We start from the raw sequence: 26,650 nt of genomic DNA, 5'->3' as shown, positions 1-26,650 counted from the left end.
ACCATTTGCCAAATTGCTAGTTATGTACAAATGAAGTGGAGGTGTGTTTGTATGCACAGATTTGGGCCTGCTACAGGCTGTACAGACCACATTCTAATTGCTGTTTGTGGTTTGCTGCAGCATGCTGTACTGGTTTTACTCTTTTGTACTTCTATTTGCAACATTGCCAAATTTGCATTTTAATTCAAAATGATGGGAAAATGGTGGTATGATGATGGTTTAAGGCTTGAGACAAGTCACAAATGTGATATGAAACACTTCCCAAATGACCAAATCAAGAAAAAGTCAAAAACTCAAAAAGTCAAAGTTTGGTCAAACTTTGAATTTAAATGAAAAAGGTCCAAAAATGCCATTTTGAATGGTAAGGTTTTAGGTCATGAAATTTATATTTTTGGAAAGAGGATGAAAAATGTGGTTTGTAGGAAAAAACCCCACCAAATTTGGCCTTATGGTTTGGGAGATATGGCTTGTTGAAGTTCAAGAATTGGTGAAAATGATTTGATCATATCTTGACAACCACACATGGGATTTGGGAGTTCTTGGACTTTTTGAAAATGGGAGAACAAGATCTTCAACTTTCATGTTGGGCAAAAATTCATTTGGAGCTTGTATCATGATGTAAGTTTAAGATCAAGAAGTTTCCATTTTTGGCAGTTGAAATTACAGGTCCACTTGCTATTTCTGGAAAATTTCTGATTTGACTTGATTTTCTTCCATGATGAGGTTTGACATGATAGATGAGGCTTATACAAGCATGAATGAACTCCTTCAAATCAATTCTATTCATCAAATCATTGATTAAATCAACAGTTGACCAAGTTTGACTTTTCTAGGGTTTTGGATGACTGGACCACTTCTGATGATTTCCAAACCCTAATTCCTTGAGAACTTGATTTCAAATGATGTCTCAAGATGTATGAACTTGTGATTACTGATCATGGTGCCCAAATTCTGCAAGAATGGCCACCATCCATTGCTTTGACTGATCAATGACTGACTTTGACCTAATTGCTGATGATTGCTTCCACTGCAAGCAACAAGGTTAGACTGACAATATTTTTGTACTTTTTGAATGATAAACATATGAAAGCAAAGATATACAAATGCAAAGTATGCTTGGTGATCAAGAAACAAACCCACAAAGCAATCTACCCACTAGGAGGGAACAAAGGCATGCAATGATCCTTGAGGTTATGATATGAATGATATGGGCCATGAGGGATCTTAGGGCCCAAAATTGGGGTCTTACACATGGGTTGGACTCTTTCCGATCTCAAAGGAGTTAGTCCTTCCTATTGCATGCACAAGATCTTAATGGAAGAGGATTTTAAGCCGGTAGCTCAACCGCAACGCCGCTTAAATCCTACTATGAAGGAAGTTGTTAAGTTGTTGGATGCGGGAATGATCTACCCGATTTCGGATAGCCCATGGGTTAGTCCTGTGCATGTGGTTCCGAAGAAAGGTGGCATTACCGTGATTCGAAATGAAAAGGATGAGTTGATCCCGACCAAAGTTGCAATGGGGTGGCGAATGTGCATTGATTATAGGCGGTTGAATACCGCAACTCGAAAAGACCATTTTCCACTCCCGTTCATGGATCAAATGTTAGAAAGACTCTCGGGGCAACAATATTATTGTTTCTTAGATGGCTATTCCGGGTATAACCAAATTGCGGTTGATCCGACCGATCATGAAAAGACGACTTTCACATGTCCCTTTGGAATTTTCGCATACCCTAAAATGCCCTTTGGGTTATGCAATGCACCGACGACTTTCCAAAGATGTGTGCAAGCTATTTTTGCCGACCTTATCGAGAAAACAATGGAAGTCTTTATGGATGACTTCTCAGTATTTGGTGGTTCCTTTAGTCTATGCTTGGCAAAATTGGAAACGGTGCTTGAAAGATGTGTGAAGACAAACCTTATTCTTAGTTGGGAGAAGTGCCACTTCATGGTGACCGAGGGGATCGTGCTTGGGCATAAAGTCTCTTCAAGAGGGCTTGAAGTTGATCGTGCTAAAGTTGAAGTGATTGAAAAGTTACCTCCTCCGGTGAATGTGAAGGAAATCCGAAGCTTTTTGGGGCACGCCGGTTTCTATCGGCGCTTTATCAAAGACTTCTCAAAGGTAGCTAAGCCTTTGAGTAATTTGCTAGCTAAGGACCAGGTATTTCTTTTAACTGATGAGTGTTTACAAGCTTTCGAAATTTTGAAGGAAAAATTGGTTACCGCTCCAATTATAGTCGCTCCAAATTGGAATTTAAATTTTGAGCTCATGTGTGATGCGAGCGACTATGCAATCGGAGCAGTATTAGGCCAAAGAAAAGAGAAAATTTTTCATGCGATACATTACGCAAGTAAAGTTCTTAATGAGGCTCAAATTAACTATGCCACCACCGAAAAAGAATTACTTGCGATAGTGTATGCGCCTTAAAAGTTTAGGTCTTATCTTATAGGGTCCAAAGTCGTAGTGTATACCGACCACTCAGTGATTAAATATTTGCTCACCAAACCGGATTCGAAGCAAAGGCTCATCCATTGGATCCTCTTGTTGCAAGAATTTGATGTTGAAATCAAAGACAAGAAAGGATCGGAAAATTCGGTGGCGGATCATTTATCTCGCTTAGTTAATATAGAGGTTACCGCTTCAGAGAAGGAAATCCGGGAAGAGTTTCCTGATGAATTTTTTTTCAAAATTCAAGTTAGGCCGTGGTTTGCAGACTTTGCGAACCACAAGGCTAGTGGTTTTGTGCCTCCCGACCTAACTTCGAACCAAAAAAGGAAGTTTCTTTCGGATGCCAAGTACTACGTATGGGATGACCCATATTTGTTTAAGTTGGGTGGTGACAACCTTTTGAGAAGGTGTGTTACCGGTGATGAGGCGCAGAGCATCCTTTGGCATTGTCACAACTCACCTTACGGCAGACACTATAATGGGGTAATAACGGCCACCAAAGTCCTTCAGTCAGGATTTTATTGGCCCACTATTTTCAAAGACGCACATGCCCATGCGCAAAGTTGTGCTAGTTGCCAGAGAAGCGATGGGATTGGTAAGAGAGACGAGATGCCTCTCCAAAACATCCAAGAGGTTGAAGTCTTTGATTGTTGGGGTATTAATTTTGTAGGACCATTCCCACCCTCTTATGGTAACGAGTATATGCTTGTGGCAGTTGATTACGTCTCTAAGTGGGTTGAGGCGATTGCCTCACCTCGGGAGGATGCGAAAACGGTAATAATTTTTTTGAAGAAAAACATATTTTCTCGTTTCGGAACCCCCCGAGTGTTGATTAGTGACGGAGGGTCACACTTTTGTAATGCACTGTTATAAACCGTCTTAAAACATTACGGTGCATCACATAGAGTGACGACTCCGTATCACCCACAGGCTAATGGTCAAGCCGAAGTCTCTAATCGTGAGATTAAGAGAATTCTTGAGAAAATTGTGTCAAATTCGAAAAAAGAGTGGTCACAAAAATTGGATGAAGCGTTATGGGCATATCGTACCGCTTTCAAAGCTCCAATTGGGCTAACTCCTTTTCAATTGGTGTTTGGTAAAACTTGCCATTTGCCGGTTGAATTGGAGCACAAAGCATTGTGGGCCTTGAAATTATTAAATTTTGATAAGGATTTGGCCGGTGAGAAAAGGAAGGTGCAACTGCTCGAGTTGGACGAGATGCGCAATGCCGCATATCACTCGAGTTGGTTGTATAAAGAAAAAGGTAAAAAAAATATCATGACAAAAAGCTTCACAAGAAGGAATTTGTGCCCGGACAGTTGGTCCTATTGTTCAATTCCAGGTTGAAGCTATTCCCCGGAAAATTGAAATCAAAATGGTTCGGGCCATTTCGGGTCAAAGAAGTTAAGGAATACGGAGCTATTGTCATTGAGGACGTGGAAAAGAAGGAGAGTTGGACCGTTAATGGCCAACGATTGAAGGTTTATCTCGGCGGTCATGTGGATCGCGGGAGCTGTGCTATTTCCTTGGATGCTCCTCTGTGAGCATCGAACCATCGAGCTTATCCGACGTTAAACAAGCGCTTGTTGGGAGGCACCCCAACATTGTAAGTATTTACAGTTTTTTTTTATGTTGTATTGGTGTCCCATTTGAAAAACCTTGTTGATATGTGCTTGGAATGCTGTTTTGAAAAAGCAAATGTTGTCATGCTCGCTAGGCGAAGGCAGTAGCGAGCTGATTCGCTAGCTACTCGCTAGGCAAAGCAGCAGCGGGCGCTGCGTGGCAGAACTCATTTAATTCTCAGCAGGCCACTCTTTTGGGCCCATACCCATTTTTAAAGTGTTGCACTCACGAACTCTGAACTCACACTCGCAAAGTCTCTCTCACATTTTATCTAACAACTCTAAATCCTAGCATTGCATTACATCCCTAACCTCCTGTGCATTTCAAATTCAACAGATCTCAAATCAGGTTTGCCCCTTCTTCATTACTTTCTGTTTCCAATTGCTTGAAATTTTTGAACATGAGACATATAGGGTGAATTTGGGGGAATGGGTACATTAGGTTTTGCATGTGGGTTTATATTTGCATGTATCTTAGAACAATCCTTTGCATGATAAATCATTTTGTTCTGAAATAGATACCATGAGACCTTGGGTTTTTCTGAAATTTAAGTGTTAACAAGGAAGAACCCAAAAAAACCCGTAAGATTCGCTAGCATCTCGCTAGGCAAATCAGTGGCGAGCATTCGCTGCCACTTTGCTAGGCGAACCTGTAGTGAAGCTTCGCTAGGTTCTCGCTAGGCGAAGCAGCAACGACCATGACAGTAGTTGGATTTCCTGTTTTGCTTTCTAATCTGTTCTGTGGTTTTGTGTGTTTCTTCTCTATGTCTTTGCAGATGGAATCCAGGTCCGGCGCTTCTAAAAAGAGAAAGGGCGGGAGCACTTCCCGTCCCGTGCCCATACAGTTCGACACCGACAAATTTGTCGGGCCAAAGCAAGCGGCTAGATATGTGGCTTTGGAGAAGAGAATTTTTTTGCCGGAAAAGAGATTTATAATCAACCCCGAAGGCACCTACCGTACATTTGCCGGGTTGATTCACAGTAAAAAGTGGGACCGGTTGATTTCTCCCCTTGAGCATTATGACATCGAAACAGTGCGTGAGTTCTACGCGAACGCACTACCGAACGACGACGAGCCATTCACATGGACGACTAGAGTGTTTGGCCGTACTGTTGCTTTCGATCGGGATACAATTAACAGGGTACTAGGTGAACCGCTCCATCTGGGAGCCAATGATAGAGACGCATACCACCGGGATTTAAGGCTTCATCGGGATACCGACTCCATTTTTACTGCCCTACTTTTTGAAGGGAAATCAGTTGAGCTGAACCCATCTGGGGTTCCGATGAGATACCAAAGGGAAGACATGATTCCCATGGCTCAGCTGATCCTTATATTGGTTCTGACAAATATCAAACCCAAGTCTCACACTTCAGCCGTGCCGATCCCAGTGGCACACTTGGTTCACTGCATTCTCACGAATATCCAAATTGATGTGGCGAGGATAATTGCTTTAGAGTTGAAGTCTGTGATTGAGAGCGGGCTAAAGTCGGGGGCACGAGTTAACTGTCCCCTTGCTTTCCCGTGTCTCATCATGGCATTGTGCCAACATGCGAGGGTGAAGCTACCCTCCAGGAGTCAAGTGAGAGTCCCGCCAGCTATCGATGACAGATACGTGGCCAAGTACTGCAAATCGAAGAACTTAAGGAGTAGTTCAGCTGCTGATGCTATCGGGGCTTCTGATGGTCCTAGTACTTTTGCTCAGGGATCCGATCCTTTCCAGCAGGCTGTCTGCAACTACAATTGGGATTGGATGGCGGCAACTCAGCGTGCCATGCTGGATATTCATGATTCTATGCAGCTGTTACAGTTGCAGGTGCGTGACCCCTCCGGTGAGCACTCAATGATGACACGTGAGCAGTTTCTGCAGCATGCTAGCTGGCCTGTGGACAAGCCTATTTTCGGAGAGGGGGCGGGTGCCGGTGCATCTGCTGCTGGTGTTTCTGGTGCTGCTGAGGATGATGGTGATGACGATGATGATGATGATGATGCTACCGGTTCTGAAGCCGGTAGTAATGAGGGTTTTGAGTCCTTTGAGGGCTAAGTTTGTTTTATTTTATTGTATTTTTAGATTTGTTGTATTTTGGTATTGGTTATGTACTTTTGGGGTGTTTTGTCCCCCATGCACATTTTAAATTTTTTAAGTAATAGTATTGTTTATGTTTTTAATTTGTGTGTTTGGTTTACATTTCTTTTGTTTTAATAAATTTTTGGTTGATTGAGTGTCAAACCTTCTAGATTGGTTGTTCCTCAAAAGAAGTATCCAATGAAGGTGCATCCGAGCTTGGATGACAATGATAAAAATAAACAAGTGAATAATGCTAAGGTACATGGTTACCTCCAGTTAGAATTTTAGAATTCATTAAGAACTTTACTCTTTTTGTAATTGAATATTGTTCTTTTTGCAACATATTGGAATGAATGTTTCATCTAGGACTTAGAACCACAAATTGTGAGGAAACCTCCATTGTACACTTAAATGCTGGATTCTAATAAACTTTGTTGATTCATTTGATTCATGCTTTGTCTTTTATTATTGTGAATTTGTGGAAGCAATTAGAAATGATCAAGGCGCTTGCTTTCTTATGAGCACACCCAGTTCCAAATACAACTTACTCGTGAGCAGAGAGAGTATTCGTTAACCCCTTTGAGCTTAAACAGTTGAATCTCAGCTTGAAATAAAGCGAGATGTCAAAAATATTTATTTCTTAAAACCCGGAAATTTTTGATAATTGTTCTTTTGCCGTAAAAAGTCAAGAGCATTCACTTAGGGTGAGTAAGAAATAAGTTGGGGAGAATGAAAAAGAGAATCGGTAAGTGCCACAACTCTTGAAAAACCGAGCAAGCATTGAAAATAAAAAAAAAATAGAAAAGAGAAACATCTGTTTTGTAAATATGATGTGAAAGAAAAGAAAAAATAGAGAAAATGAAAATGAATGCTTGCTTGGAATAAAAATAGGGGAAACAAAATTGAGTTGTGAAATAAGAGTTGTGAAGGTTTCAAATGAGAAACAAATGGAACGAAGTTGAGATGTGTGAATAGTGTACAGTGAATGTCTCTTTTGCATCGGCAATTTTGTTTTCAATGGCCTTAGAAATGACCCTTTTTTGTTAATCTAACCAAGCTACAACCGAAAAGTCCTTAGTGATCTTCGTGCTTCCGCATTACCATTTATAATTGTTAGACATTGTATGAATTGAATTGATTTCTTCATTGTTTGTTGGAGAGTGAGATTATTCTCGCGGTTGCAAACGCGTAATTTCTTCAATCCTTATTCGAAGAGGAGAGATAGGGTGATTCATTCAAGATAATATTATTGTGGATTGTTACATGTTTTACATTGCTATTAAGTTTTAGTTCTTATGTATTATGTTATTCTAACCATTGGGAATTTGTATCTGGTTGATTCGCTTGTGTTTGAGCCGTTTTATCCAACTTCGGAGAAACCTTTTTCTTAAAGAAAATCCTCTTGTCCTTCAAGAGGCATACTTTGCTTGAGGACAAGCAAGAATATAGTTGGGGAGAGTTGTTAGATGCCCAAAAACGCTTATTTGAGCTATCAAATATGGGAATCTTTCACTCCTTTTTGTTGCTAAAGTGTTCGAAACCGCCTTTGTTTTAGATGAATTGCAATACAATGTTAAACGATCTTGGTACCTTTAATTTGTGCGTTATTGTGCAGGAATTAGGCATGAACTAATAGAAAATGAAGGCACAAGGAAGTTGGCAAAGGAACCAAGAAGATAATGCATTCATCAGCTTGCTCGCTAGGCGAGGGCTGTGGCGAAGGGCTCGCTAGGCGAGCACCTAGCGAACTGCCAGCGAACATCCTCAGAATTTTATAGTAGCAAATGTCAACAAACTCTCTAGGCGAGCAGCCAGCAAAGGCGGTAGCAAGCACGCCCAGACTTGGTCAAAAGAGCAGCCATCACTTACTCGTTAGACGAGCCACTAGCGAGCTCCCAGCGAGCAATTCCAGTAGGAAAACCACCCAAACTCGCTGGAGCGAAGGTTGAAGCGTAGGTTTCGCCTAGCGAAGGTTTTGTTCGCCTAGCGAACATACTTTTTGGAACTTAGATATTTCTCTGGGCGCAGGTGCCTCTGGTGCCTATTTTGGGGCTCGCTAGGCGAACCATTCTGTTCGCCTAGCGAGCATGACAGCTCAGTAGCAGCACTATAAGTAGCACAGGCTACTTTTTGGAACCATACTTTGTACTTTTACTTAGCATTTTCTTAGATATTTTCCATCATTGCTCTAGAGATATTTTGTAACCTAGAAACCCATTTTTCTTCATCTCTTAACATTATTCTACAAAAAGAAGGTGGATTCCCATTCAATCTCGATTCTTTGACGTGGATGTTGATCAACCATCAACCGAGACTTGTTGTGCAAGCCACCATGAAAATGAGTGGCTAAGTTCTTCATTTTGTCAAGGTTAGATGTAGATGATCATAAGCTTTGTGTGTAAATGGGATGATCTTCATTTGTAAACTCTTTAATGATGAATATATGGTGAAAACTTTGTTTTATCGATAACTCTTTGTGTTGGTTTATGATCGAGAGATGTTTACCAACTCTTTACCTAGGTTTTCATCCAATCTTGTTTGTTAGCTAGAGATAGTAATGAATGATTTTGTTCACCATAAAGTTGAACCAAAAAGTTGTCATTTTGATAGATTGTGTTAGAGATAAACAATGGATCAAAATGGGAAAACCCACAATGTGTGTTAGAGATAAACACATTGGGAGGACTTTGTGAAATAGTTTATCATCTAAAGGAGTTTATGAGTTTTGTTGATCGAACATATACATGCAAAGTGATCGTCGAACCCTAACTTTGACAATCTTTCTCAAATAGAAAAACCAAAACTTTTACCGAATTTTCTTATACTTTTATGCAATCCCCTTGTTACTACGAGTTATGAATTAAAACAACTGTCGAAAGGCGGCAATATCTCACAATCCCTGTGGAGACGATAACAAAAACCCGACATACCAAACCACTTTCCAACATGAACCAAATGCAAATGGACCAAAGGACTTAGATTTTAGGACCTTACCTAAGCTAATGGAGTTTGAAGAGCAACTAGGCCTCATGCCTTTAGAGTGCTTCAAATGTCAAAGAGCAACTAGGCCTCATGCATTTAGAAGGCTTACAACTTGAAGATGAACATTGAAAGGACCAAATTCTAAACTCCCTCTTGTCCATTCTTTATTTGTTTTGTGGAACTTTTTGATTTGTGTGCTCTTGTGCTAGGGATTCCAAAACTTGCCAAGTAAAAGAACCATTGTCATGAGCATCCAAAGTGAGAGATACAAAAGCCATTGGAAGATTCCTAGGAGCTTGATTTGTGTGCTTGATTGCTTGAGTTATTTGATTATTACTTGCTATTCCAAAGGATGGGAGCTACTTGGATCATCACTATGATCTCAAGAAGGGAACTCCATTTATGGTTTTATTTCTCTTCCTTCATCTTTGTATGTTTAGGACTTAGCCATTCTTCTTCTTCCCTCCACTCTAACCCAAGCCAAACTTTGGTGCAAACATTGACATTTGTTTTTCAAAATTAGAAACCTAAGCACTATGCTTTTGATTTTCCAAACTTCTTTTCATAACACTTATTTTGAATTGAATCCTTAAGTCAACTTTGACCATACTTTGTAAATACTTTTCATTGGTAAATACAACTCACTCAATTGTTTTTTGGTGGTTTCAATGGCCACTTTTGCCAAGGCTTTTCATAAACATTAGCTATTAGGTTTGAGTTATCCTAGAGGTTGATATAATACTCACCTATATCCTTGGTGAGTGACTATAAGACTTCCATGCTTATTATAGGGTTAACCCCTCACTATCATGTTGAAGCTTTCCTCACATGGTGGATTTGTGGTTTTAGGTTGAGTTTTCTTCCTTTGATAAAAAAAGACCTTAACGCTTTTGGACAAATCAATTCACCAACTTGTTTTGAGATTTTTACCCCGAATTACGAGGTTTTGATCCTAATCTTTCTTAAGATGGTACGTAGGCAATGGGTTTATCCATTCAAACACAAAATTGTAAATAATTTATACATTCTTCTCTCATCTCCCCAATCATGTTTGCATAAATAATTTTTCACAAATACCAACCTACCTTACAACAATTGTGAAAAGGGCTCCCTAGGAGTACCTAGGATATTTTGGGTGCTTAAAACCTTCCCATTGCATAACCAACCCCCTTACCCAGATCTCTGACATTTTTATTAGTTTTTGATTTGATAAAACTTCTCCGTTTTTGTTTGCTTTCTAACCTTTCCTTTGGATAAATAGAAGTGCGGTGGCGACTCGAATTGTATGATTTACTTTTGATTTAGTTAATAAATCTAAAGGTAACGAATACCCCGCTACAGAAAAGTGGCGACTCTGTTGGGGAAACTTTGGCCTAGTGGGTTTTGCCTACTTTTCATCTTTGTTGTGTTGTATTGTATATATTATTTTGTGACATATTTTTGTGCAAATTTGGGATTACTGTATTGTTTGTAATGTATGAATTGCTTGATATATTAATTGCTTGTGTGCTTGGTGGTCTCTTGTGAGATGAGTTTTATACCCGAACTCGAGTGCACTTATGATAGGAGAATGGCATAGTCTTGTTGACTTGTGTGGAGTTATTCCTTAGCAAGTTCACTTGCAAGCCCATTCACTTGGTGGAGGTTATGTTGGGATCAATAATGTCACACGAGTTGTCGTGGTTAGGCATTACTCTTTCCAATATATGCCTTAGAAGCCAAGGACCTTAGTTTACCAAGCCCATCTTGGCCTATTTTTAGGACGTAGTGCGAAGGTCGTTTAAGTGTAAGATTTGATACGATTGTTACGCGATACTACACTCATAAGAGTCTCTCTTGAGAATATTTTTGGAATACGAGTAGTCGTTTATTCGATAATATCCGAAGGATGGGATGATGACTATGGGAACCTCTTGTAGAACATGACTGGCAGGTTTAACCATATTACACTCCCATTGGGTGGTTCTTAACCGAGACTCCATGCTCGTGAGTTGCAACAAACCCTTGATTCATGGTTGATCTGTTCTTGTATATCCTTAATATCAATGGAACTTGGGTGTTGATAAGGTGTAAACCATAATCCACCAAAATGGATGATTAATATTAAGGTTGACTTGATCCATCCCATGACCTTTGTATGGTGTGATTTACTTGATCCTTGAGTGTGATTGTTGCATCCATGCATTCATGCATTCATACACATCCATATCATCAACAATGAGAAAATTTTCAAGGAACTTAAGAGGTCTATTTGCAAAATTTTCAGACATGGATAGACAGAGAAGGAATACAAAGAAGTACAGTTTTAGACAACCCGATTTGAAAGAGCTAAGGAATTTGACATCCTATGTATTAGACCCCTTGGAGTTCAAGGCTCGTCATGGGAAGCTTCTGTCTATTCTTGCTACTCAGGTGGATGAAGGTCTGATGAGTGTATTGGTGCAGTTCTATGATCCCTTGTACCATTTCTTCACATTCCCGGATTACCAGCTTTTGCCTACGCTTGAGGAGTATGCCTATCTTGTTGGTATACCTATTCTAGATCAGTTGTCGTTCAGTGGCTTGGAGAGGATTCCTACTTCTCAAGAGATTGCTGATTTGTTGCATATAGATGAATTTATTATGGGTGCTCATATGACTACCAAAGGTGGAATTCAAGGTCTCCCACCCGATTTCCTCATTACTCAAGCTACTTTGTATGGGAAGGCCATGAGTGAAGACGCCTTTGAGGCCATATTTGTACTTCTCATCTATGGGCTAGTGTTATTCCCCAACATCGACAAGTTTGTAGATGTGAACGCCATTAGGATTTTTTCTACTCTTAATCCCGTTCCTACTCTATTGGGTGACACTTACTTTTCTTTGCATATGAGGAATGCAAAGGGTGGTGGTACCATTGTGTGTTGTTTGCCTCTGTTGTACAAGTGGTTTATTTTGCACTTGCCACAGACGGTCGCCTTCAAGGAGAACAAAGGATGTCTATGGTGGTCCACGAGACTTATGTCTCTCACTAATGATGATATCTTTTGGTACAACCGTGTATATGATGGTGTGCAGATTATTGACTCTTGTGGTGAATTCTCCAATGTGCCTCTTCTTGGCACATGTGGTGGGATTAACTACAACCCTATTTTAGCACGTCGTCAGCTTGGGTTCCGCTTAAAGGATAAACCTAATAACATTTTGTTAGAAGGTGTGTTCTTTCAAGAGGATAAAGATCCCCAAAACTTGAAGGACAGAATGGTTCACGCTTGGTGCAAGATTCATAGGAAGGGAAGGAAAGAGCTTGGTCCGAAGAATTGTATTGCTTTGGAACCCTACACCTCATGGGTAAGGAGGAGAGCTTCTGAGTACCTTATGCCTTATGATTACTCGAGACCTAAACCTATGGTTATGGCTGGGCCTTCAACCCTCCCTGACCAAGGAGTAGAGGAGTCGAGAGATGAAGACCGTTCACGTGCTTGGGTCCGTGAACGAGAGGAGCTACTTCAGCAGCTTAGAGATAAGGATGCATTGATAGACTTTCTTGAGCATCAGGTTATCGATGAGCCTGATGATGTGGTGACTTCTCTTCTTCCTCAGTCTTCCATGTTTTGGAAGAGGAAGTATGATCGACTCGCCAAAGAGAAGGCAAATATGGAGGCAGCCTATGAGCGAGAGGTGAAGAGGCTTCGTGCAGCTTATCTTCCGGTCTCGAGTGCTTTGGACGATTATTTCTAGGGTTCCATAGGATGTTCATTTTCCTTCTCTCTTGTATTGTATTTGGTTACCAAGACTATACTTCTTTGGTGTAAAAATATTTTCCAGATATTATTGATATGATATTTCCATATATGTCTAAATGATTAATATTTCCAATATTTGCAAATAGAACTCTAAAAGTTCCTCTGATTAAAAAATAAATCATATGCACAAGCAATGCATGCATCATGTGCATAAGCAGGTTTTGCTCCAGGCTTCTTATTCAGTGTTCTAACCCTGTGTTCTTCATTTATTTTGAAGATAAGCTGACGCACCGGTACTACACCATAGCCAACTTTTCAAGACTAAAGGATCACCTAGAGCAAGAGAACAGAGAGTTGAAGGAGGAAGTCGCAAGACTGACTGCCCTGATGGAGTCTTTCTTGGCCGCCCAAAGCCAGTCGTCTCCAATGCCTTCAACTCCTCCCTAGAGGACAGTCATTTCTGAGATTGCCTCTTCAACAGTGCCTGCTGCCAGTGCCCATTTCACGCCTACTACTATGTCAGCCGGGTTTCCTTGGGGGATGCCTCCCAACTTCATTCCAGAGGATCTCGCCCCAACGTTTTCTTCTTTGCCGGCATCTAGCCCGGTCCTTGTTGTGCCACCTCTGGTCGTGCATACTATGCCGAGAGTAGATGACACCATTTATCACTCTGAGCCATCTGAGGGCCCAGACGTGTATGAGAAGATGGATGATATGAATGATTAACTCCTTGAGCTTCGCAAGGAACTCAAAACTCTCAGAGGGAAGGACCTCTTTGGCAAGTCTGCTACTGAACTTTGCCTTGTACCAAATGTCAAAATCCCTGTAAAGTTCAAAGTGCCTGACTTTGAAAAGTACAAGGGAAATACTTGCCCTCTCAGCCATTTGGTTATGTATGCACATAAAATGTCGACTCAAACCGACAATGATCAACTCCTCATTCAGTATTTCCAGGATAGCTTATCCGGTGCCGCCCTGAGATGGTACATGGGTTTGGACAACGCGAACATCCGCTCCTTCAATGACCTTGGCGAAGCCTTCCTCAAGAAATACAAATATAACATCGATATGGCTCCCAATTGGGATCAATCGAGGGCCATGTCCCAGAAGGACAAGGAAACTTTCAAGGAGTACGCCCAGAGGTGGCGAGAATTAGCTGCACAGATTGTGCATCCGCTGGAAGAGAAGGAGATGACCAAGATCTTCCTGAAGACCTTGAGTTCATTCTATTATGATCGGATGATTGCCAGCGCTCCTTCTGACTTCACCGAGATGGTGAATATGGGGATGCATTTAGAGGAAGGAGTCAGGGCAGGGCGCCTGACTAGAGAAGAAGGCTCTTCTGCCAAACATTATGGGGCGTTTGCGAAGAAGAAAGATGGAGAGGCACATGTTGTGACCTCCCATCTCAAATCCAGAAGACCCTCTGTGAAGAGGAAGACCATGCGTCCCGCTGGTAATCAACACCAGGTGGCTCATATAGCACCTGTTTTCAGAGAAAATCAGCAATATCAGCATCATAATCAGCAACAACAATATCAACAGTATCAACAACAACAACACCGTCCTCAACAGCAGGCCTACCAGCCTCGAAACAATAATCAGACCAGTACAAGCTATGATAGAAAGAGGGTCAGTTTTGATCCTATTCCGATGACTTATGCAGAGCTATATCCTTCTTTGATAGAGAGGAAACTGATCACTCCACGTGACCCACCTGCTATACCTACCAACCCTCAGTGGTGGTATAATCCTGAGCTTCATTGCGTCTATCATTCCGGTGCTCCCGGACATGATGTGGAGAATTGCTACCCATTGAAGACCAAGGTTCAAGACCTTGTGAGAAGCGGTATATTGTTTTTTGAGGACGTAGGTCCTAATGTCAAGAAGAACCTATTGCCTGAGCATGGGAAATCTGCTGTCAACATGGTTCAGGGTTGCCCTGGCAAATATAAGGTTCGATATGTTAGCCATATCCGACAATCTTTGGTCGAGATGCACAGACTGTTGTGTGGATACAATCACTACGAGCATGACCATGACACTTGTCGTGTTTGCACTGTCAATGAGAGAGGATGTCGTCAAGTTAGAAAAGACATCCAAGAAATGTTGGATGAAGGTGTAATTGAAATAATTCAGAATCGCGATGAGGATGATGAAGTTAATGTGATATCACCAGTATTTAGGATTCTCGAGCCTGTTGTCATCCGATACGATGGCAGCAAGCAAAAGGCCTCTCCTACTCTCATTATTAAGCCAGCTGGCCCTGTGCCCTACTCTTCTGACATGGTTGTTCCTTATCGTTATAATGATGTGGCATTGGAAGATGGGAAGGAGGTGCCTCTACCCTCCACCTCTGTTGTTAATATCACTGATGTCAGTGGCCTGGCCCGTAGTGGTCGTGTTTTCTCGGCGCCGCCAAAACCCCAGGCTGACACCAGAAGGGTTGATACTCCTGATAGTGTTGTTCGTCCTTTGGGAAATTCGGCTGTTTCTCCGTATTCGGCACTTGCTGTCAATAGACCTGCCGTCGTTGTTGCTAAAACTCCTGTCCCTGCTGGCAAAAATGGCATGATGAAAGAGGACTATGATGAGATGCTAAGGCTCATCAAGAGGAGTGAGTACGTTGTAGATCAGCTTCTACAAACGCCTTCAAAGATCTTTGTACTATCTTTGTTAATGAACTCCGAGCCACACCGAGAAGCTTTGCAGAAGGTGTTGGACGTGGCGTATGTAGATCATGACGTCACAATAGAACAATTTGATAGTATTATTGCAAACATTACTGCTTATAACAATTTGAGTTTCTGTGATGCTGATCTCCCCGAGGAGGGAAGGAACCACAATTTGGCACTTCACATCTCCATGAACTGCAAAGATAATACCATGTCTAATGCGCCGGTAGACACTGGATCATCATTGAATGTGTTGCCAAAATCCACTCTTGCTAGACTTTCATACCAGGGGCCTCCCATGAGGCAGAGTAGAGTGGTTGTGAAAGCTTTTGATGGATCCCGCAAAACTGTGATTGGAGAGGTTGAGCTCCCAATCAAGATTGGACCATGTGATTTCCAGATCACTTTTTAGGTCATGGATATCCACCCATCATATAGCTGTTTGTTGGGCAGACCATGGATTCACGAGGCAGGCGCCGTGACATCCACCCTACACCAAAAGTTGAAATTTGTTAAGAACAAAAAGTTGGTAGTGGTAGGGGGAGAGAAGGCTCTCTTGGTTAGCCATCTGTCTTCCTTTTCTTATATTGATGCTGAGGACGAGGTTGGGACGCCGTTCCAAGCCTTGTCTATTGCTGAGCCTTCTAAGAAAGGAACTTCTTCATTTGCATCCTACAATGATGCGAAGTTGACCATTGAGCATGGCACAACTACTGGTTTAGGACAAAAGATCAGGAAGCTACTGCTGTTGTAGAAGAGGATGCAGAGGAAGATTCTAGCAACTTTGTCGTCCCTGGAGGTGTCTGCAATAACTGGGTCGCTGTTGATGTTCCAACAGTTGTCCATAAGTCAATGTAATGTTCATTTTTGTTTAAAAACCCTTCTCCCATGCCAAAAGGAGAAGTGATGACATTGTTGGCCCATAAATACAATGATATTCATTCAATAAATTCATGTTAAATGTTTGTTTTTCCAAATTATTTTCACTTTTGTCTTTTTGCATGAAATTGGTGATCACCATAAAACCCTAAAAATAGAATAAAATCAATCTTTTCATCTGCATAATGATTTGCTTTGTTTGAATTCTAAAATCTCTTTTATATCCAAAATCATTATGGAGGTTCATCAAACCCATTGAACATAATGATCCAATACCATCTCCCAACTTTGAGTTCCCTGTATTTGAGGCCGAGGAAGATGATGTTGAATAGATTCCTGATGAGATTACCCGTTTGCTTGAGCATGAAGAGAAGATCATCCAGCCACATCTTGAGAATCTGGAAGCAGTCAACTTGGGGTCTGAAGATTGTGTTCGTGAGGTGAAGATCGGGGCACTCCTTGAGAATCATCCAGCCTGAGTGTGTGCATGTGAAGCAAAAGCTCAGAAGAACTCATCCTGATATGGCAGTGAAGATTAAAGAGGAAGTTCAGAAGCAAATTGATGTGGGGTTTCTGGTGACTTCTACATATCCTCAATGGGTGGCCAATATTGTGCCCGTGCCTAAGAAAGATGGAAAAGTCTGAATGTTTGTGGACTATAGAGACTTGAATAAAGCTAGTCCGAAAGATGATTTTCCTCTACCACATATCGATATGTTGGTAGATAATACAACTAAATTCAATGTCTTCTCATTTATGGACGGATTTTCCGGATATAATCAGATCAAAATGGCACCCGAGGATATGGAGAAGACAACATTCATCACACCTTGGGGAACATTCTGTTATCGAGTGATGCCCTTCGGTTTGAAGAACGTCGGAGCCACGTATCAACGAGCTATGACTACCTTGTTTCATGATATGATGCACAAGGATATCGAGGTATATGTTGATGATATGATTGCAAAGTCAAGAATGGAAGTTGAGCATGTATAGCACTTGTTGAAGCTTTTTCAGCGTTTGAGGAAGTACAAACTCCGCTTGAATCCTAACAAGTGTACATTTGGAGTCGGTTCCGGCAAGTTATTGGGCTTTATTGTCAGCGAGAGAGGTATTGAAGTTGATCCCACCAAGGTCAAAGCAATACAAGAGATGCTTGCGCCCAAAACTGAGAAGCAAGTCCGAGGTTTTCTTGGCCGCTTGAATTATATTTCCAGATTCATATCCCACATGACTGCCACATGTGCGCCAATATTCAAGCTCCTCCGGAAAGATCAACGTCATGATTGGACCGAGGATTTCCAGAAGGCCTTCGATAGTATTAAAGAGTATCTGTCCGACCCTCCGATTCTGTCTCCGCCTGTGGAAGGGAGACCCTTGATTATGTATCTGACTGTTCTTGAAGACTCTATGGGTTGTGTCCTTGGTCAACAAGATGAATCAGGGAAGAAAGAATATGCCATATACTATCTGAGTAAGAAGTTCACTGACTGTGAGTCTCGATACTCAATGCTTTTTAAAACATGATGTGTTTTGGCTTGGGCTGCTAAACGCTTACGCCAGTATATGTTAAATCATACGACTTGGTTGATATCCAAAATGGATCCAATCAAGTATATCTTTGAGAAGCCTGCTTTAACTAGGAGGATTGCTCGTTGGCAGATGCTATTGTCTGAGTATGATATTGAGTATCGACCTCAGAAGGCTATTAAGGGTAGTATCTTGGCTGACCACTTGGCACATCAACCAATTGAGGATTATCAGTCAGTTCAATATGACTTCCCAGATGAGGAGATTCTGTATTTGATGATGAAATATTGCGATGAGCCTACGCTCGATGAAGGGCCAGAGCCTGGTTCCCGATGGAGCATGGTATTTGATGGTGCTGTAAATCAATATGGAAATGGTATTGGGGCAGTGATTATTACTCCTCAGGGAACACATTTTCCTTTTACAGCAAGGCTAACTTTCAAATGCGCGAATAATATGGCGGAGTATGAGGCTTGTATTATGGGTTTGGAAGAGTGTATTGATCTTAGGATCAAGCATCTTGATGTTTATGGTGATTCGGCCCTTGTTGTTAATCAGGTTAAGGGTGAATGGGAGACGAATCAGCCTGGCCTCATCCCATACAGAGATTATGCGAGGAGGATTTCAACGTTCTTTATTGAAGTTGACTTCCATCATATTCCTCGAGATGATAATCGGATGGCAGATGCGCTTGCTACGCTTGCTTTGATGATTGTGGTGAAATTCTGGAATGAAGTCCCCAATATTACTGTGATGCACTAGGATAGACCAGCTCATGTATTTGCAGTTGAAGATGTGAAAAATGATAAGCCATGGTATTTTGATATTAAGTGTTTTCTTCATAGTCAGATTTACCCACCTGGGGCATCTGTTAAAGATAAGAAGACTTTGAGGAGATTATCAGGTAGTTTCTACCTCAATGGCGATGTGCTTTATAAGAGGAATTTTGACATGGTTCTGCTCAAATGCGTGGATAGACACGAAGCAGACCTGTTAATGACTGAAGTCCATGAGGGTTCATTTGGTACTTATTCCAATGGACATGCCATGGCTAAGAAGATGTTGAGAGCAGGCTACTATTGGCTGACAATGGAGTCTGATTGCTGCAAATATGTGAAAAAATGCCACAAATGTCAGATTTATGCGGATAAGATTCATATCCCCCGACACTTCTGAATGTGATTTTATCGCCATGGCCTTTCTCTATATGGGGAATTGACATGATTGGCATGATAGAGCCGAAAGTGTCCAACGGTCACAGATTTATTCTCGTAGCAATTGGTTACTTCACCAAGTGAGTTGAAGAAGCGTCATATGCAAACGTGACTAGGCAAGTTGTTGTGAAGTTCATCAAGAATCAACTCATATGCCGTTATGGTGTGTCGGATAAGATCATTACTGATAATGGATCTAACTTGAACAACAAGATGATGAAAGAGCTTTGTAGCGAGTTCAAGATTGCACATCATAATTCTTCTCCTTATAGACCCAAGATGAATGGGGCTATTGAAGCTGCTAATAAGAATATTAAGAAGATTATCCAGAAGATGGTCATTACGTACAAAGATTGGCATGAGATGCTGCCATTTGCTTTGCATGGTTATCGTACATCCGTCCGCATTTCAACAGGGGAAACCCCTTTTTCTCTTGTTTATGGAATGGAGGCCATGCTCCCAGTAGAGGTGAAGATCCCATCAATGAGAGTCTTGATGGAAGCCAAGTTGACTGAGGCTGAAATGGTTCAGAGTCATTATGAACAGCTGAATTTGATTGAAGAGAAGAGATTGACTGCCATGTGCCATGGTCAGTTATATAAGCAAAGGATGAAGAAAGCCTTTGATAAGAAGGTCAAGCCTCGTGTGTTTCGAGAAGGTGACCTTGTGCTCAAGAAAGTCTTACCTTTCACGCCCGATTCCAGGGGCAAATGGACTCCAAACTATGAAGGTCCATATGTTGTTAAGAGAGCCTTTTCAGGCGGTGCTTTGATACTTACAACTATGGATGGGGAGGATTTCACTCGTCCTGTGAATTCAGATGCAGTCAATAAATACTTCTCCTAAAATAAAAACAGAATAGTTCGCTAAGTTGAAAACCCGAAAGGGCGGCTTAGGCAAAAATGAGCGTCTCGGTGGATTGAAAACCTGAAAGGGCGATCCAGGCAAAAGTTAGAGACATGAAAAAATGAATATATATATATATATATATATATATATATATATATATATATATATATATATATATATATATCCCACTAGATTGAGTACCTCACCCTATGGAAATCTAGGCAAAAATTTGGGATTTGGCAAGTAACTGCGTCCTGACAAGACTTTGTTCTTTAGCTGTCATCTGTCAGAGATTCTCGCTCAGTCATCGTCAACTGAAGCTTCAAATACATCAGATTCAGAGTTGGTGGAGAAATGGTCATTATGTTCAATGTATCCCTTTTCCAATATATATCACCAATTTCAAATTTGTAAAGATCCATGGAGTCTTACCATTTGCAAACTATCATTCCATCAAATAAATTTGAGCTTTTATCCAATTCTTTGCACTCTTATTTGTTTCTGCTCAACAAATGTTTGCATGTTTTAATTGATAAATATCATTGTTTTAAATAAATAAAGTTTTTATAAATTGTTTTTTTTAAATCAAAGTGAACATTCACAAAAATTGAAAAGGATAATTGGGACATCTTCAGTGCTCTCCCAAGGATAGTATGATCTCCGAAAGGGTAAGGCATTTGTTCATTATTCCTAGCATACTTGTATCCTCTTCATTATCTTCCAGGTTGTCTCCTTCGCGAGTGCAGAAGAAGATTAAGCATCACCAACTCCCCCGACGAGTCTGGAGCTTTGGTCTTGTTTTGTTTAGAGGAGTATATCTCTAACCCCCCCCCCCACCCCTCAACTCCACCAGATCCCCTGATAGAGTCTGATGTTTGGAGTTTGGCCTTGGTCTTCTAGCCCCCAATTGAGTTAGGATTTAGCATTTGTGTTATCAATTATATGATTGTCATCCCTTGTGTGGATTGACCTAAAATCCCTTATAGACTGATAAAATTGATATGCTATCTTTTTGAGGAAGTTTTTATTCCCTTTATTCAGATTGGAATTCTCCCGCAGAGTGAGTAGGATATCCCAGCATGAGTGGAATTTTCAACAAGTTGGTTTGTAGCCTATCCTCATCAGATTCACGTACTGTGATTTCCAGCAGGTTTGCTTCCCATTCATCCTTAGCAGGGTCGTTCATGTGAGACTTCCCTATTTTGGTCACCAGCATGTTATCTCCAGCTGATCGCTTTTAGGTTATCCTCGGTTTGATCACCAACAATTTTCCCAAGAGAGTTGCTTGGCCAGAGCCTTAGTGCTGTTATTTCCTCCTTCTCGGATGATTTCTCCTCCTAGCAGAGCGGGTGATGAAAATGTTTACTTTTTATCCCCAGTGGAGCGTTTATTTCCCCTTCCTCGCAAAGACTATTTCTCCAGCAGTATGAGGAATTATGTTGATTCTTGAAATTTCAGTTTGGTGTTTGTTCCCCACAGAGTTTTTATCTTGTCCCGGTGGGTTCCCCAGTAGAGTTTCTTCTACAAAGGAATCTTATCCGTGTGTTCTCCCCAGCCGAGGCTCTGTTTGATCCTGACTTGGCGTTGGAACTTCTGAGGAAGATATTTTTCTTTTTCCTTCTCCAGAGGAGTGACTGGTTCTCCTTCTTCGCAGCAGGGATATTCCTCCGTGGCTAGAAGTGATTTGTTTGATGTGCTTCTGTTTGGTGGTTGTCCCCACAGAATTTCTAGATCACCTCCTGATAAGATCCCGGTAGATTTCTTCTCTGATTCCCCGTAGTTTATATGAATGATTGCTCAGTAACCAGTAATTGTCCATCTTTTCCCCGACGGAGTGTTGTGGCCTTCTACCCAGTAACCGATAGTCGTAAGTCTTATTTTTGTGGTCTACTACCCAGTAACCGGTAGTTATAAATCCCATCTTATCCCCTTGCAGAGTTAACCCTTGATTTTGTTCATCCTAACCGATGACGGTTACTCTCTTCTGTGGTTTTCTATCCAGTACCGGGTAGATGCAATCCCCTATTTATTGGTTATCTTTATCCAATATTTGGTATTGATATTCCTTCACCTTTTGAGTATATCTCCCAGTAACCGGTGATATGTCTCTTGGATGATTGCTCTGATAAAGCAATTTATCCCCTGCGAGTCATCTTTCATTTACCCTGGTTTGGTAATGATTGTTTCTCCCCTTTGATTGGTCATCATTTTATACCCAATATCCGGTATCCCGATGTCCTTTCTTTTCGGTCGATTTATCCTTTATTAACCCAGTAACCGGTTGTGGATAATCTTCCATGCGAGTATGTTATCTATGTTCTGACGGTAATAGATAATATATCTCATACACTCTTCAGTCGAAGTCTTTTTCTTCCCCAGTCGAGTAAGATTTGTATTTCCTTATGGAATAGAATGTCTATCCTGTAATCGAGTTTGCTTTTTCAGCCCTCCTTTCGGATGATGAGTGTTTTGGAAATATTCCCCAATTCACACTTTGGTTGGTCACCTATTATATGCCCAGTAACCGGCATCCCTGGTTTTCCTTCCTTTTTGCTCCCTATTATGACTTTTGTCCCCTGCGGAGTTAGATTTCCCTGAGTTGAAATATACCTTTTTAGGTCTTCCTCAGACGTTTTGGATGATTGATATCTCTCACCCTTATACCGGTCTTAGATATTCATTCTCCCCGAGAGTGTTGTTCTCTCACCCTTATACCAGTGTTTTGATCACATGTCTCCTTGAGCTTATTACCCAGTAACCGGTAATACCTCATTTGTTGTTTCCTCAACTGAGTCCTTTGTGGACGCTCCCAGCTTGAGTCCCTTTGGTGGGTTTTCCCCATCTGAGTCCGGATCTTTATCTGAAGTATCCTCTGTGGATAGTTTTGCTGTATTGGCATATTCCCCAATACATGCATCTTTGCGTCATCCCGAGTCTTTCCATTAATTTATTTTCATGGAATCCCTTTGTGTTTCTCAACAAATCTTAAGTCGTGACCTTCTCACGCATTTTATCCCCTTTACTCCCCAGAGTCTCTGTCCCATTTATGAGCGTATTACTCATATGGATTTTCAGTCTCTTCTGATTTCTCTTCCTTTGTGGACATATATCTCCACCGAGTATTAACTTTTGCATACATACATTTGCATCATGAGGTCTCTTAGGGACCAAAATTCGTCTCTTTGTTATTATTTAAGCCCATTCTACCTCGTCGAGATGAAGATTTTAACCTTCATATCTCCGGCTAGAATGACCTTAAATAGGGGCATCTGTAAGACCCTAATTTTAACCCTAAGATCCCTCATGGCATCATATCATTGCACATTGCATTTGCCTCAAGGATCATAGCATCTTGGCTCCTTACCCTAGGGTTAGAACTTGTGTGAGTTAGTTTGAGACCACCAAGCATGCATGAATTGTATATTATTGCTTTTCTTATTTTGTTTACTAACCAAAAGCACAAAAATATGTCACTAACATCTTTTGTTTTGTAGCTTGAGCAGTCATAAGATCCAAGGCTCTTATAGGCCCCTATGCTCATTGATACGGCCAGATGAAGTGGAAAGCAACCATGACAATGGATCACAAAGGGCTTGAGGATTGTTTCCCAAGAAACCCTAATTCATCTGTGCATCAACTGTGCCTTGCTCATGAAGCAACCTCAACCCATGATCAAATACAATCAAGGGAAGTTATTTCATTTATCATTTCATGCATATTTGAGCTTATGTAAGTATCCTCAATCATCAATTCATCAAGGTTTGAGGTATGGACTTGAGAAGTTGATCAGTCAATTCATTTGACTATTTTGAAATCCCCTGAGACCTAACTTTTGATGTGTTTGTCAAATGAAGATGACTCCAAGAGTAAAACTGTTGTTACGAACCATAGGAACAACTTTCATGTTCATCATAAATTGATTTGAAGCTTGGAAGGTCCTCATCCATTTCAAAACATTATAGGTCATTTTGACTGAAACCCTAATTTTAGGGCCACTTCCCAAGGACACAACTCGCTCATTTTTTAGGATTTTGAGGTGGGATCAAATGAATTGGACAGTTTAAGATGTCTAATTCATTTGTTATGTTGAACAAATTTTCATAATCCTAAAATAAATACATGTGATAATGCAAAACATTATAGGTCACTTTGGACCAATGGCATTGAAATGTGAAAAAGTCCAACTTCAAGTGCCCATAACTTTCTCATCAAAAATCCAAATGATGCAAAATTTAAGTACAAATTGATTTTCGTGAAAATATATACAACTTTGATGTTGAAGGTTTTGTCATTTGAGGCTTGCATCATTGAAACAGAAGGGCTTGAAGTTGGTCCATTTTGTAAAATTTCACATACACATGTTTTGCACCTTTAACTTTATGACCAATTTTCACTAATTTCCCAATTCCAAATGGACTTGTGTTCAACATAACAATTTATCCTCATGTCAAGACCTTTCCAACCATTGCCCTTAAGGCTGAAATTCTGGTATCAGATATAAGATGTTGAAGGTAATGTCACGACACTAATATTTGTTAATACACAATGGATAATAAAACAGAATTGTAAAGCAATCAACACAAGCAATTGTTAACCCAGTTCGGTGCAACTCACCTACGTCTGGGGGCTACCAAGCCAGGAAGGAAATCCACTAAAATAGAATTAGTTCAAAGACTATCCGTACACTTCACCAAGTTACAGTCTTTCTCACCTAATCTCTACCCGTGCAATTTCTACCTAAGCACTCTTAGATATGAGAACCCACTCACTTCCCTTACAATCACACACCCGTGATTATAAATAACAATCCCTTGTGAAAAGAAAATACTTTTCAATTACAATATTCTTGATTTTACTTCACAGATTCAATCAAGAAAACACACTCTTGATCTTGCTTCAAAGCTTTGATCAAGAAGACAAATCAGTCCAATTCAATCATTTATGGATGACTTGAATGACCTACAAACACAAACCCTAGCTCTCTCTCTAAATTTAGCTCAGTCTTGGTTATGTGTTCAATCAGGTTTTCTAAGTCCCTTTTTATAGAAACATTGGACAGCTTGAAAACCCTAAATATATTTTCCAATTAAATCTTTTCATATCAGCTGTAAAGATCTCCTTGGAAAATAAACAAATCTGGTTGATATCCCTGATAGATTGCGCCAGCTAGCCATATCTTCAATCAACCAATGATTGCCACCAATTGTGCAATCACAAAACACCAGACATTCATACTGAATGTTCCGTGCACAGGATGTCATGACATCGGGTCTGACATCTGGAAAAATCCTGCATAATCCAGTTTCCTTTTATAGCAGGTACAACCATATCAATTACCATGACAATGAATATGTCAACTGAAACAATCCTGCAGCATATGTCTTCCAATTTAGCTCCAGCAGGTACATCCAATATCAGAAGCCTTAGCATTGTAAGTGGCATTCTGAAACAATCCTGCTTGCATATGTTCTTCAACTCCAGCAGGTACATAGGATATCTCATGTTAAGACATCACACATAACATCTTGTGAACACTCTTTGTTTTACCAAAATTGCTACCAACTTTTAGAAACAACAAAGGCCATGTTTCATTTTAGGAAGAGGCATTTTCGAAGAGATGAAGAATTATGTGCAATTTTAGAAACCATTTGAAAACTCCATGCACAAGCCAAATCGATTACATTTGCACGTCCATTTCATCTTATTATGACTTCAGCATGCCAAAGCAATTGGATTTGGGCCCTCCATGCGCCTGTACAGGCCCATGCATGGAGGCCCTCATCACTCATGCACACGAAATTCACCTTGCTTGCATCAGGTTTTGCTATAAATAAGCATGTTCAACTTCATTCTCATTCAACCTGAAGGCGCCTTAGATGCTGCAGAATTAAATCCAAAACCTCACCTAAAGGAATTTCTCTCTTTCATTTCAAAATTTCAGATCCAATTTTCAACTTCATTGGTTGATTATTGGACTTAAAATTCCTTGGCCTTGCTTCATCCTTACCTCAAGAACACACTGCAATCAAGAGTTGAAAGGAATTGTGCTTCACAGATCTACATTTCCAAGGTTGATGCTCAAACTTTTTTTAATCGAAACTCACTGATTCTTGCTTATTTCCTGTGTTTATTGGCTTGGGTGAAGTCCTCTCATAAGAGGCATTTGAATTGTGTTCTTAATTTTTCAAATCCAAGAAGTTCAGATTGAACACCATGATTTTCTCTCTCTGATTTCTCTTCATATGAGAGTCTAGAGGAGAAACCAATGGTACAGGGGTGATGTACATCACCCCAACTTTCCAATGATATGAGGATCACCTATTTTTATTGAGTTTTCCATACCTGCAAATGTCACCGGAATCCTTGAGCTTGCCGAAGAATACGGTGGTGTACACCACCGTCTCTTTGCCAGATTAAATGTGAGTCATTTGATGCGTTTTCCAGATCTAATCATAGCCATTCATTCTTATGACTTTTAGTAATGCTGGATATGACTCAGCTGCCTAGTGCCTTTGGTGAGCGCGTGTTGAGAGTCCTTGGATGTGCCACCTCATTTAATGAGGTTGATCCAACGTGCCATGATTTTTCTCATTTTCTGAATTTCCTTTTATTTTTGTTAATTTCATTTGATTTCAAAAAATCATAACTCTTTCA

The sequence above is a fragment of the Lathyrus oleraceus genome, chromosome 1, assembly GCF_024323335.1.
Source record: "Lathyrus oleraceus cultivar Zhongwan6 chromosome 1, CAAS_Psat_ZW6_1.0, whole genome shotgun sequence".
NCBI classification, from domain to species: domain Eukaryota; kingdom Viridiplantae; phylum Streptophyta; class Magnoliopsida; order Fabales; family Fabaceae; genus Lathyrus; species Lathyrus oleraceus.
This window is presented reverse-complemented; position numbering follows the sequence as displayed.